The following is a 13,153-nucleotide window of genomic DNA, read 5'->3' as shown; positions in this document are numbered from 1 at the left end:
GATTGGCTGGCAACATTGTGTTCCTGTATTGGAGGCTTTTAGTGCAGCTTGGCTCCAAGTAAATGGACGGCTATCATTTGTTAGGAAGCTAGGTTTCATCTGGGTGCCTGGTTGGGGTGTGTTTGAGCTGGAGGTATCAGGGGGGATCTGTTTGTGCCCAGGAGTTTGCCTGGCTAGTGGTGTGGAGATGTTTTTGTTTGTGAGTGCAGGCTTCCAAATGATTGACAGTCTGGTGGAATCATCTCTTCTATTCATGCTTTCAGGTCTTTTTTCAATCTCTATGGCTTCTCTGATAATTTGTGGCTGGGGTTTTCTATAGTGGCTAGGGTTTTGGTGCCATTGAAGTTGATGCTATGACCTGTGGCTTTCATGTGTTGGACTAGTGAGGAAGTGTGCTCCAGCATTTTTGTGTTCATTCAGGTGGGTACTTATTCTTCTATTGGTCTGTCCAATGTATGTGGCCGGGCATGATGCACAGGGGACTTCATATATGCCTTGGTTTTCCAGGTCAATTTTATCTTTGGGGTTTCTAAGGATGGCTGCTATTTTTCTGTCTGTTTTGAAGGCAGTCTTGATGTGATGCCTGTGTAGTATCTTACTGATTTTGTCTGTAGTACCTCTTATGTAGGGCAGGACAGCTGTTCCATAGGTCTGTTCAGAGACCTAGAAGATGATAGAAACACCAATCAAGCAGAACATAGCAAGCAGACCAATAAACACAGACCAAGACTCCCAAGCAATCAGGATGAAGAAAAAACCATTCTAACAAAGCACGAGGCTAGCACCAAATTTAAAACAGAAACGGCTGTGAAAGTCTGACACACAGATGAACCCAATACACAAGCCTGATGATGGCAGATGAGATTCTGCTGAAACATCACTACAACTTTAAAAACACAACTATAATGACATGGGAAAATACCTGAACAAAGCTGAATACCATACATACATATACATATACATACACACCCCCACACCCCCCCACACATATCTATATAATCCATTGGCTTCAGAAATATATTAATATTTCTGAATCACATATTATACTTTCTATTCAACAAAGCAATGCTGTAAACTAGATGAAAGCAACGAGACCTATATCCCAAGAATGAATGATGTTATAAATTGACAGTTAGGATTACATGGCATAGTATTTTTCTCAGTGATCAAGGTGAAGGTTTGAATACAAAGGAAGTTGCCCTGTGGGTAGAAAGTCAACCTGTATGCCCAAGTACTGCCAGACATCCAGAGATGGGTGGAATGTTGCTAGTAAACTACAAAGGGCCTTTCTACAATTGATTAGAAAGTTGGTTATGTCTTCAAACAACTGAAGGAGCTCCAGGAGTTAACCAACCAATTTTACTGACATTTTGCCTAATGGCCAGAGACAAGCAGGAAACATAAAAGTGCAAGGCAGAGAATGAAGGAAAGGACCACTCAATGCTTTCCAATGAAGAAAAGGGAACAAAGACACTAGACATATTTGTTTTCAAGCAGTTGATACTGCTGGAATAGACCCATGGCAGTACAAAGTTATCCATGAGTTTCAGCAAAAAAATACGTTTTCCTGACTCCAATTTTCTGCTTGTTTAGAAAGAAAGGGTCAGTATACAGCAATGTTGTTAAGTTGAAGCATGCCTAAGCTCTTTGGAATGACCATACACAAATGTCGTATTCTCTCCTTTTTGGTTGCTTTTAATTCACTGTAATTTTTGCATGAATTGTACACCTTTCCCAAATGTCATTTTTACTGAAGATTGCTTTATTTATATGCATGTGCAAATAGCATGAAAGTGTAGCAAATACATGGTTATTTTATATATTCTGGAGATAGCATAAGAAATTTAGAATGATGTGTTTGGCTACTTATATCTCTATTGTAGGTTCACAACCCATGTTAAAACATTATATTTACAATGGGGATGATATCTATTCTTGCTTAGTGACCTACACCACAACCTGAATCACAAAGCATCAGGGAAACTAATCCTGGCAGTAATTTGTTGTCCTTTTTTTTTTTTTTTAATCCAGCCAGCTTCTTAGCTTCTTTTGCTGGCTGACTGGCCAGCCTGGACTAGGTTAGGTTACAGCCAGTGGTGGGATTCAGCCAGTTCGCACCACTTCAGGAGAACCAGTTGTTAACTTTCTGAGCAGTTTGGTGAACTGGTTGTTGGAAGAAATAATTAGGGCAGAGAATCCCACCACTGGTTACAGCTGATTTAAAAAGTAAATCCTAGCTGTGGTTTCTGTTATGAACTAACAAAAACCATTTAGTAAAACTTATTAACCTCATGATAAGCAGGCTTGAAATCCTGCACTTTGGATTGGCCCTTGGATAGCGAACTGGGATTGGTCCTCACGGAGCAACCTGATTGGCTATTACTTTAACATCTCTCATTGGGCAAAAGTTAAGCATTTGGACACAGGTCATTGGTTAACAGGTCAGTAGCTAGCTCTATAAAAGGGCTACTTCTGCCCAAGGGTTTTCACTCTGTTCCTGATCCTTAATAAAGAGTTGAAGTTCATTAATTCTCTGACTCGTCCCAGTTCCTTGCACCCATGCCTAGAATATAACACTGGCGACGAAGGTGGGATGCTTGAGACGATAGAGCTGACTGAACACTAAAAAGCACCAAACAGAGCACGTGGCTGAACACGCACCAACGACGGCAACATGGCCAGCGGTGCTATACCACCCACTCCATTTGACCCGGCAAACGAAGACTGGGACTCATATATGGATCGGTTCCAGATGTTTCTGGAGACCAATAACTTAAAGGACGCAACAACCGGCAAGAAACGAGCAATATTCCTGACCCATTGTGGGCCGGCCGTATTTAAGATGGCGAAATCACTTGCAAAACCGGCTGAGGTGAAATCAATGGACTGGGACGCCCTCGCTCCCCTTCTAAAGGCACACTATGCACCTGCAGTGCCCACACTTGTCCAAAGACACGAATTTTACCAGAGGGACCAACGGAAAAGTGAAAGTCTCGCAGACTACATCGCTGACCTCCGGAATTTGGGAGGCCTCTGTGGGTTTTCCAACCTCGAAGAAGCTTTGCAAGACCGCATAGTTCTGGGATTAGATGACCAGACGGTGCAAAGCAAGATCATGGCCAAAGGGGACATCAATCTTGCCGATGCCATCGCAGATGCTACTGCAGCAGAAGCAACCAGGAAGTCGGCCGCTCGAATGCGCTGCACCAACGCATCGCTCCGTCAACTCGCGAATGACATCTCGCCTCGCCCCGAGAGGCACTCAACAATGGCGCACCATGAAGACCTGGAATGCCCATCAGAAAGTGATGAGGAGGAGGTCAACCGACTCCGGTCCGAACGAGACCAACAAACCCAATGATTCCTGCGACAATGCGCGGGTTGTGGGGCAAACCACCCACGATCCGATTGCAAATTCCTCGACGCACTCTGCCGTTCCTGTGGAAAAAGAGGCCACATTGCAAAGGTCTGCAGAAGCAAACGAGGGTCCAGTCCCAATCGCAGGGAGAATAACTGCAGCCTGTCTTCAGGATTCGCGTCCGCGAATCGGAACCACCCGAACCACCAATGGAACAACCACTCCTACAGAAATAAAGCACCTGCCTCTTCAACGAGACGGGAAGAGGCACACCAAACCATTACCATCGGCCACGCTACATCCTTAGATGCAAGGAAGATCCGAGTGAAGGTCGCCATCGAGAACCAACCTTGCATGATGGAAGTCGACTCGGGGTCGTCCCTCTCAATGGTTTCCTGGAAAACCTTCAAGCAACTAATCCCGGCCATCCGTCGTCAGGACCTCAGCCCCCAAAGGATCATACTCAAGGATTACCAGGGCAACAGAATCCCGGTCGTCGGTTCCAGCCAAGTCCAAGTCTCCTTCAAGAATCGTATTGCATCACTACCGCTGACTGTCATCGATCGTGACCGGCCTAGCTTATTAGGCCTACAATGGTTCGCACCGCTCGGGATCGAGGTAGCCGGTGTCCACCGAGCTGAGAGCAACGACTGGGAGGAGTCTCTCGTCCAAGAATTCCAGGACGTTTTTTCAGACGGACTAGGCAAGTACAAGGGGACCCCAATATCATTTAACCTCAACCCTGAAGTAGCTCCTATCCACCTTAAGCCTCGTCGGGTGTCTTTTGCACTAAAACCAAAGATCGACGAGCAACTCGATAAATTAATAGCCCAGGGCATTTCAGAACCAACCGACCACGCCCGTTGGGAAACCCCAATTGTAACACCCATTAAACCAGATGGATCGTTAAGAATTTGTGGGGATTATCGGGCCACTTTGAACCACGCACTTCAGCAAAGCGCTTACCCAGTACCGGTGGTTCAACACCTTCTCCACTCCCTGGGTGGTGGGAAGATATTCGCTAAATTGGATTTGGCACAAGCGTACCAACAGTTGCCCATTGATGCGGAAACTGCGGAAGCACAAACTATTGTTACGCATAGAGGCGCTTTTAAGTGCAATAGACTCCAATTCGGAGTGAGCGTAGCTCCGGGAATTTTTCAAAGTTTAATGGAGAGACTCTTACAAGGCATAAAAGGGGTCGTACCATATTTTGATGATGTTTTAATCGCCACCCCTAATAGAGACGTCTTAGAAAAGCGTCTCAGAATGGTTCTAAAAAATTTAAAGACGCCGGCCTGAAGGTTAAAAAAAATAAATGTCAACTGTGTACCGAGAGGGTGGAGTTCCTGGGATACCTTCTCAATAGTCAAGGAATCCATCCCACTGATAACAAGCTAAAAGCGATTAAAAACGCCCCAACGCCCAAGAATAGAACAGACCTCCAAGCCTTTCTGGGGCTCATTAACTTCTACAACATTTTCTTGCCCCAGAAGGCGACTGTAGCGGAGCCCTTACACAGACTTCTTGATAAAAGAGCTACCTGGGTCTGGGGACGTCAAGAGGAACGCGCCTTCCAACAAGTGAAAGACTTGCTAACCTCTGACGCTGTTTTGATGCAGTACAACGAGACTTTACCTTTAACTATTACTTGCGACGCTTCACCGTTTGGAGTGGGAGCAATCTTAAGCCATGTACTTCCAAACGGAAACGAAGCACCTATTGCGTTTTTCTCACAAACATTATCAAAGGCCGAAAGGAACTATAGCCAACTCGATAAAGAGGCCCTTGCTGTTGTGTCTGCTGTGAAACGTTTCACGAATACGTGTATGGACGAGCATTTAGGATAGTCACAGATCACAAACCATTGCTTGGTATTATAGCGGGAGACAAGCCAACCACTATATATTATCGCCAAGAATGACTCGTTGGTCTGAGTTCCTAGCTGCCTACAATTATGTGTTGCAACATCGCCCAGGGAAAGCCATTCCCCACGCTGATGCTTTGAGTCATTCTCCACTTCCGGAAGCCGTCGACGACCCAGCTCCAACCCTCATGACGCTCCAAATCGAAACGCTGCACTCGCTGCCACTAACAGCGAGAGACATCGCGATCGAGACAAAACGGAATCCTGTCCTGGCACGAGTCCTCAGCTGGGTCGAACGAGGATGGCCAGCCGACCAAATCCACGACGATTTCGCACCATTCAAGAATCGGCAGACAGAGCTTTTCTCCCAGAGAGGTTGCGTTCTCTGGGGGGATAGAGTAGTCGTCCCAGAGAGGCTACAACAGACTGTTTTAAAAGTGTTACACGAAGGACATCCGGGCATTGTGCGCATGAAGGCGCTCGCACGAAGCTACGCGTGGTGGCCAGGCATCGATAAGCAGATTGCAGCCTGGGTAACCACGTGCCCAAAGTGCCAAGACGTTAGCAACGCCCCACCTAAAGCGACGCCAACCGAGTGGGAAACCCCAGGGGGTCCGTGGTCCCGTATCCACGTTGATTTTGCGGGACCCACCAAAGGACACACGTTTTTATTAACAGTTGACGCCTATTCAAACTGGCTAGAAATCCAGAAGATGAAGACAACCACAACAGAGTCAGTCATTAATAAACTGAATAAATTATTCGCAACACAAGGGTTACCAGACATTTTAGTTTCTGATAACGGGCCGCAGTTCACGGCCCTAGCTTTTGAACAGTATCTAGTGGACCGGGGCATCCGCCATGCGCTCATCTTGCCAGCGCACCCTGCGGCTAACGGAAGGGCGGAGCGAATGGTACAATTCGTCAAAAAAAACCTACATAAAATGGACTATGGGGACATCGACGACAAGCTCATCCGAATACTCCTGCTCCAACACATCACCCCACACAGCATCACGAATAAGGTGCCTGCCGAACTGCTAATGGGGCGGAGACTTCGCTCTCACCTCGACAGCCTCCATCCCTCTTATTCACCAGAAAAACCCTTTGGATCCAGCGGGAAGTGCCGCGAATTCAAGGTAGGCGACTTGGTGTTTGCTAAAAACTTTTCAGGTGACCCATTATGGGTCCCTGCAACTATTACCCAACCCACCGGCCCCAGATCCTACCGCCTACAGACTAATGACGGGAGAGCTTGGAAACGCCATATAGATCAACTTCGATCCAGATTGGCACCCACCTCCCGTGACTCCCCTAATTCACAAACTAAGGGGGGAGGGGATATCGAGGAGGCCGAAAACGGAATAGATGACGACGTAATCAGGGGACCCAGCAACCTAACCGAAGAAACGCGCAACCTGAAGAAGAATCAGGGAGCGGGGTGATATCTCCGCCCAGAAATAGCACGAGGGAGGCAAGCCCACGGGACCTGGAAGTAAGCCTAGGAGACTGGGATAACAACAACGAGAGCCACGCCGAGTCCTCCCGTGCGGAAACGGAACTAGCCGTACCAGAAACCCTTGATAGCGTTCCACCGGAATCGGACTGCAGACAAAAACCGGTGGAACTGCGAAAATCAAACAGGCAGGTGAAACGACCTGCATATCTACGCGAGTATGTTACCGCACCCCTCAAACGGAACCTAGGGGGGAGGGGTGTTATGAACTAACAAAAACCATTTAATAAAACTTATTAACCTCATGATAAGCAGGCTTGAAATCCTGCACTTTGGATTGGCCCTTGAATAGCGAACTGGGATTGGTCCTCACGGACCTGATTGGCTATTACTTTAACATCTCTCATTGGGCAAAAGTTAAGCATTTGGACACAGGTCATTGGTTAACAGGTCAGTAGCTAGCTCTATAAAAGGGCTACTGCTGCCCAAGAGTTTTCACTCTGTTCCTGGTCCTTAATAAAGAGTTGAAGTTCACTAATTCTCTGACTCGTCTCAGTTCCTTGCACCCATGCCTAGAATATAACAGTTTCTAACAAAACCTGGAGCTTGCGCACACACTCCTCATATTGTAAGTCATATTTCATCTTGGATTGCCATTTTTGGGAGTAGTTTAAAACATTTCTGGATGCTGCTGCACCCTTATTTTGTTACCATTTGCAACCTTACTTTGTGACCATTTCTTCTGTTGGTTCTAAGATTGAAAGGCAGAACAGAGAATTACCCATGTTAAATTACTTAGTCTGGTATTGATGATGTGGGAAGCTACCCCCCTCTCCTAGAATAATGAAATATTTTGGGAAATATTAAAAAGGCAGGATAAAATATTTGTCCTAAAAGAGAAATAAAAATCCTAAGGGAGGAAAAAAAACTCAGAGCCCCAGCTCTCTGCCCCCAAGCAGATGCTAAACTGAGGCCAGCTTTTAGGAATGCAGATTTGATAATCCATTATTCCCTGCAGCAAAATCTGAATAAAGGCAGATTAACCCTCACTCAGGAAAAGGCTATTAAGCCATAATAGGAATTGCCCAACAGCCTTTCAGAACATATGCCTCTTCATTACATTATCTCAGAGAGTCCAAACTTCAACCAAACTTAGCTCAGCTACATGGCCCCATGGGAGTCTGACAACAGCCAATAGAATACATGTTCTTGTACAGAAGCAGAAAGCTCAAGTGCAAAATGCAGAGGTGTAAAAGCCACCCCATCTCAATTCCACATGGCCAGCTACACCATGTGCTTGGTGGTTGTGTTCATCAATAAACCATCTTTCCAATCAACTGCCATTTTTTCAGTGTCTTTCTCCCAGATGGACATTTCTTCCAACAATGACTTACAAAACTAAAACTTTGGTGCTTTTTGCCACTAAAATATCTACTGTATTGTAGGTTCACAAGCTATGCTAAACATGATTACTGCTTACCATGGCAAAGACAGCTTTGATTAAGACACTGGTCATGAACTACAAATTAAGCCATAATGCCAGTTCACAAACTTATCTATACACAAATTAATCTACACACAAATCTCTCTCTTAAGCCAGGCTAACACATACACTGATGGTTAAACTGAATCTTTAAAGGTATTTTTTTCAAGATAAATACAGCATTGTTGCTTTAATACTATGTTTTTATTTTTCTAACATTTGCATTGTTACAAATTTTAGTTTTGATGTTAACCACTAAAAGATTCACAGAAAACTTGTGCCAACCACAATTTAATTGTAAATGAGTTATGCTCTGTATTTGTTAATGCTTCTTACCCAGTTCTTTTAAAAATCAGGTTTTTTTTAAAAAAAAAATCTCATATCAGACAATCAGTGAAATCATTAGCATTTAAATGCCTAACTGATTATGTGTTTGCTTTTCTTTTCTTTATAACATTGGAACCACATAGAATGGAGCTGTTAATGTAATCCATTAGCTTTAAAGATCCTTGTCATACTAGAAGCACCACCCAGATAATGATAGTATATCAGGGTTCATTTTTATTGCATCTGTTATACTAAATTAATGTTTGATCCAATGTATGCTAATGTTCCTCCCTTTTAAAGGCCTTCATGAAAAGAAATATAAAAATTGGAGGAATAAAAAAAAAATCATAGATTTGTGAACAAAGAAGGTAGAATGGATATATTTCATCCATCCATTGGATTCAATGCATTTACCAGTGATGGTATATGTATGTCAGAAATCAATAGTTACCAAAGCAAATGTTTAAAAAAGGATGCATTGGATATGTTGCACTGCAAATATTGTAACTGGAAAAACAGAAATCCAAATTTTGCCCAGAACTATCAAATGAAAGAAAGAGTTCCAGTTCATATACTTCCATGTTTGTATTCACTAAGTTTTGAATGTCATCAATTTGCCATATAATCTCTCTCACATCTTAATAACTGTGCCTGCAAAATAGATGATTCTAATATTCTATAAGTATAATGGCCAGACTTTTGAAACAGTTGTATAATGCATGTGTTATCCTAAAGTTTTAAAACTACTGCTAGATTTTGGTGTAATCAATAGAGATTTCTTTTTTGCTTTTTTATTATTATTCTTGTAGTGATTGTTCTTTATCAATCTGATTTCCTAAGCATATTCGGGGTACTTTTTTCTTTAATAAAGGACGGTATCATACGTGACAAATAGAATATTCAAAACTGTATATCATTGTGATTAAACACTATATAATTTGATCCCAAGAACTTATTCTATTCTCTATTAATTTAAAATCATTTTCTAATTGTAAGATATCATTTCAGAATCTTATCAAACTGTAGGAAATTATCACCCACCCTTCTCCTAGAAAATTGAAATATCCTAGGAAATATTAAAAAGGCAGAATATTTCCCCTAAAAAGAGTAGAAACTCAGAAGCAGAAACTCACCTCAAAAGTAGAAGCTCACCCCCACCTTTGTTAATGGGTGGGGCCATAAGGCCTGGGTCAGAATACTTTACATAACAAAGATCTCCAGGTAAAACTATAGCAATTGCCCAAAGCCCTTTCGGTGCATCATCCAGCAAGGCTCAACCAAGCCTGGAATTCAGGACAGCCTACAGAGTTGCCCCTGCATGGCCCATGGGAGTCTGACAACCAATCAGAATACAAGCTCCAATTCAAATCCCAACAAAGGTTATAAAACCCAGGCACCCTCAGCATATCAGCCCTTCCTTCTCTTTTCCTTCATCTTGAAGCATGTGATCATCCTTTTCACTTTGGAGCTTCAAGCCATGTGGTCCTCCTGTCCACCATTAAACCTTCCAAATAGCCTCCATGTGGTATCTTTTTCCCCACTTGGAACTGAACCCAGAAGGATATTTCTTCCAACAATTGGTGATCCCGATGGGACTCCAAACTAACCAAACCAATGGACCAAGCCCAGGTAAGATTCCCTTGCCGGCAAACAGACCCATTGAGTCTGTGGATGAGTTTTCCTGGACCTTGGCCATTTGGAACAAAGGTTTTAAAGGGGTTTTGAATGTTGAGCTCAAAGGCTGCTTGGAAGGAAGGTGAGTACCTCTAAATTCTAAATTTAAAGCATGGGAAATATGTGTATGCTTGCATGTGTGTGAGAGGGCCCTTCTCCCAAACACAATTTGGATCTTGCTTCCTCTGTGTATTTCCTAACCGCAGAAAGATTAAGAGTCTGGAGAGCATGGGGTTTTTGCCAGAGCACAGGACCTTTTGTTAGGGAAGGAGAAAGAGGATGTGTGTGAGTGGCTTCACCCTTGGACAGCAGCTGGATCTCATTTCTTTGTTTGGCCTCCAGCCACCCTCTTGCCTGTTGCTAGCTGTACAGAGCCATGATCATCAGGACAGGAAAATCAGGGGGAGAATCAGAGTGTGGGACCTTCTGTATATAAGAGGGAAAGCCGAGTGGGTTATGATTGAAGGGAGGGAAGAAAATTTTTGTTGTTGTTTTTTGTCTAGTGTATCCCAAAAGCAAACCCCAGGATTTTAGGTAATTGTGTAATTAGGAAGTTGAAATTAGGAGTGCCAGTACTTGCCTGCATAAGAACAGCAAGTTTTCCCGGATTTGTGCTCTTCCAAATCCGCTAAACATGGGCTTGAAGTTAAATAGGCGGAGTGCCAGTACTTATCTGTGGGGGGCAGAAAGTCTCACGGACTGTCTTTTTTGGGAAGAGGGAAGAAGTCTGCACAGGCAGTTTATCCCCAGTCCGAAAACCATGGCAGAAAGAGAGAGAGAGAGAGAGTCTCTTGCTGTTTTTTAAGAGGGGTGCGCATACTTTGTGGAATACTTTGTGGAAGAGAGACAAAGTTTTTTTTTTTTTTTTAAAGAGGAGTGCGCATACTTTGTGGAAGATTGCGTTTGATTTTGTTGTATGAGGTGCAATGAGAATAAAAGTAAACTAAACCAAAGTCTCCCCAGACATCGTTTTTTTCTCTTGCTCTTGAATTTCTTGTGTCTGAAAACTGGGTGGCTGACTGACCTGACTAAGCCAAAGTGTGAAGGCCCAACATCAGAAGGGGAAAAACATGGGAAGTGGTAGTTCAAGGGTCCTGAGTGAAGCCCCCCTGGGAGAGCTGTTGGAGGCTTGGGATGAGTGGCAGATGCCAACCCTAGCTGGCATGAGCAAGAAAAAGACAAAAAGTATGTATAGACAATGGGCTTTGCTGAGGGATACAGGAAAACCTATATGGCTAAATAAAGGTACTTGAAAAAAAAGAAAAAGAAAGAAAAATAAAAGAAAAGGGCAATATATAAAACAGGATCATGTGGGATTTTTTTTTTCTTTCGTTCTGTGTCTCTTTGTCTTCTATGCAACCATGTGGTTTGTTCCTTAAGATTTTTGTGCCTTCCCCAATTAAACAGAGATTTATTATGGAAATGATCAGTGTGTTAAACCTCAGAGTTTTGTCTTCCTCTCTGTGTCTTTGTGTGTGTGTGTCTGTGTCTGTGTGTGTGTATGTGCACATGTGTGTGTGTGTGTAAGTCTTTGTGTGTCCTTAAGATAACTGTTGCAACTGTTAAGTGATCCCTTCAGATATTAATTTTAAATTGTTAAGAGTTAGAGACACTGAGGGGAAAAGAAAATGTCTTCACCCAGGTTGGTCAGGTCAACTAGACTGGATGAGGAACAGAGTTAAATGTTCTTTCCTCTCTGTGCTTTTAAGAAAAACTCAAGGTTATTAACGAATGTTTTAAGTTCATTTACAAGAAAAGTTTCATCCTTGCATTTACTATGTGTTTAAATGATTTTACCTGCTCATCCTTTTCCTGAAGCACGTGAATCCAGTTTTTTCCTTTCTCATCTGTTGTGTCTCCATTTTGTTGAAATTGATTTATCTGTTTAGTAACTGCAATACTGATGTGTTATTTTTCTTCATCCTCAAACTATGCCTGAAAGCTATCTAAACACACCCAAATCTCTAATCCTTTTTACAAAGCCTTTCCTCATAGAATTACCAGTGAAGGGGGGAGGGGACCCTTGTTCTTTGTCTTTCAGCCCTGCCACATGTGGAAGCAGATGCTGCCCCCTAGAGACATTCCATCCATTGGAGCCAAAGAATTGGGTTTGGATCCAGCCTCCACTGAAAGTCATTACAGCAATCAGAGTGGGGCAGACCTTCCCAACATGGCCAGTGGTGCTATACCACCCACTCCATTCGACCCGGCAAACGAAGACTGGGACTCATATATGGATCGGTTCCAAATGTTTTTGGAGACCAATAACCTAAAGGACGCGACAACCGGCAAGAAACGAGCAATATTCCTGACCCATTGCGGGCCGGCCGTATTTAAAATGGCGAAATCACTCGCAAAACCGCCTGAAGTGAAATCAATGGACTGGGATGCCCTCGCTCCCCTCCTAAAGGCCCACTATGCACCCGCAGTGCCCACACTGGTTCGAAGACATGAATTTTACCAGAGGGACCAACGGAAAAGCGAAAGTCTCACAGACTACACCGCTGACCTCCGGAATTTGGGAGGCCTCTGTGGGTTTTCCAACCTCGAAGAACCTTTGCGAGACCGCATAGTTTTGGGATTAGATGACCAGACGGTGCAAAGCAAGATCATGGCAAAAGGGGACATCGATCTTGCCGATGCCATCGCAGACGCTACTGCAGCAGAAGCAACCAGGAAGTCGGCCGCTCGAATGCGCCGCAACAACGCACCGCTCCGCCAACTTGCGAATGAAACCTCGCCTCGCCCCGAGAGGCACTCAACAACGGCGCATCATGAAGACCTGGAATCCCCATCAGAAAGTGATGAGGAGGAGGTCAACCGACTCTGGTCCGAACGAGACCAACAGACTCAACGATTCCCGTGACAATGCGCGGGTTGTGGGGCAAACCACCCACAATCTGATTGCAAATTCCTTGACGCACTCTGCCGTTCCTTTGGAAAAAGAGGCCACATTGCAAAGGTCTGCAGAAGCAAGCGAGGGTCCAG

Source organism: Notechis scutatus, chromosome 2 (genome assembly GCF_049901735.1).
Source record: "Notechis scutatus isolate UNSWTSFEM ecotype Mainland chromosome 2, rNotScu1.2, whole genome shotgun sequence".
Lineage (NCBI taxonomy): Eukaryota > Metazoa > Chordata > Lepidosauria > Squamata > Elapidae > Notechis > Notechis scutatus.
Note: the sequence above shows the minus strand (reverse complement) of the source record.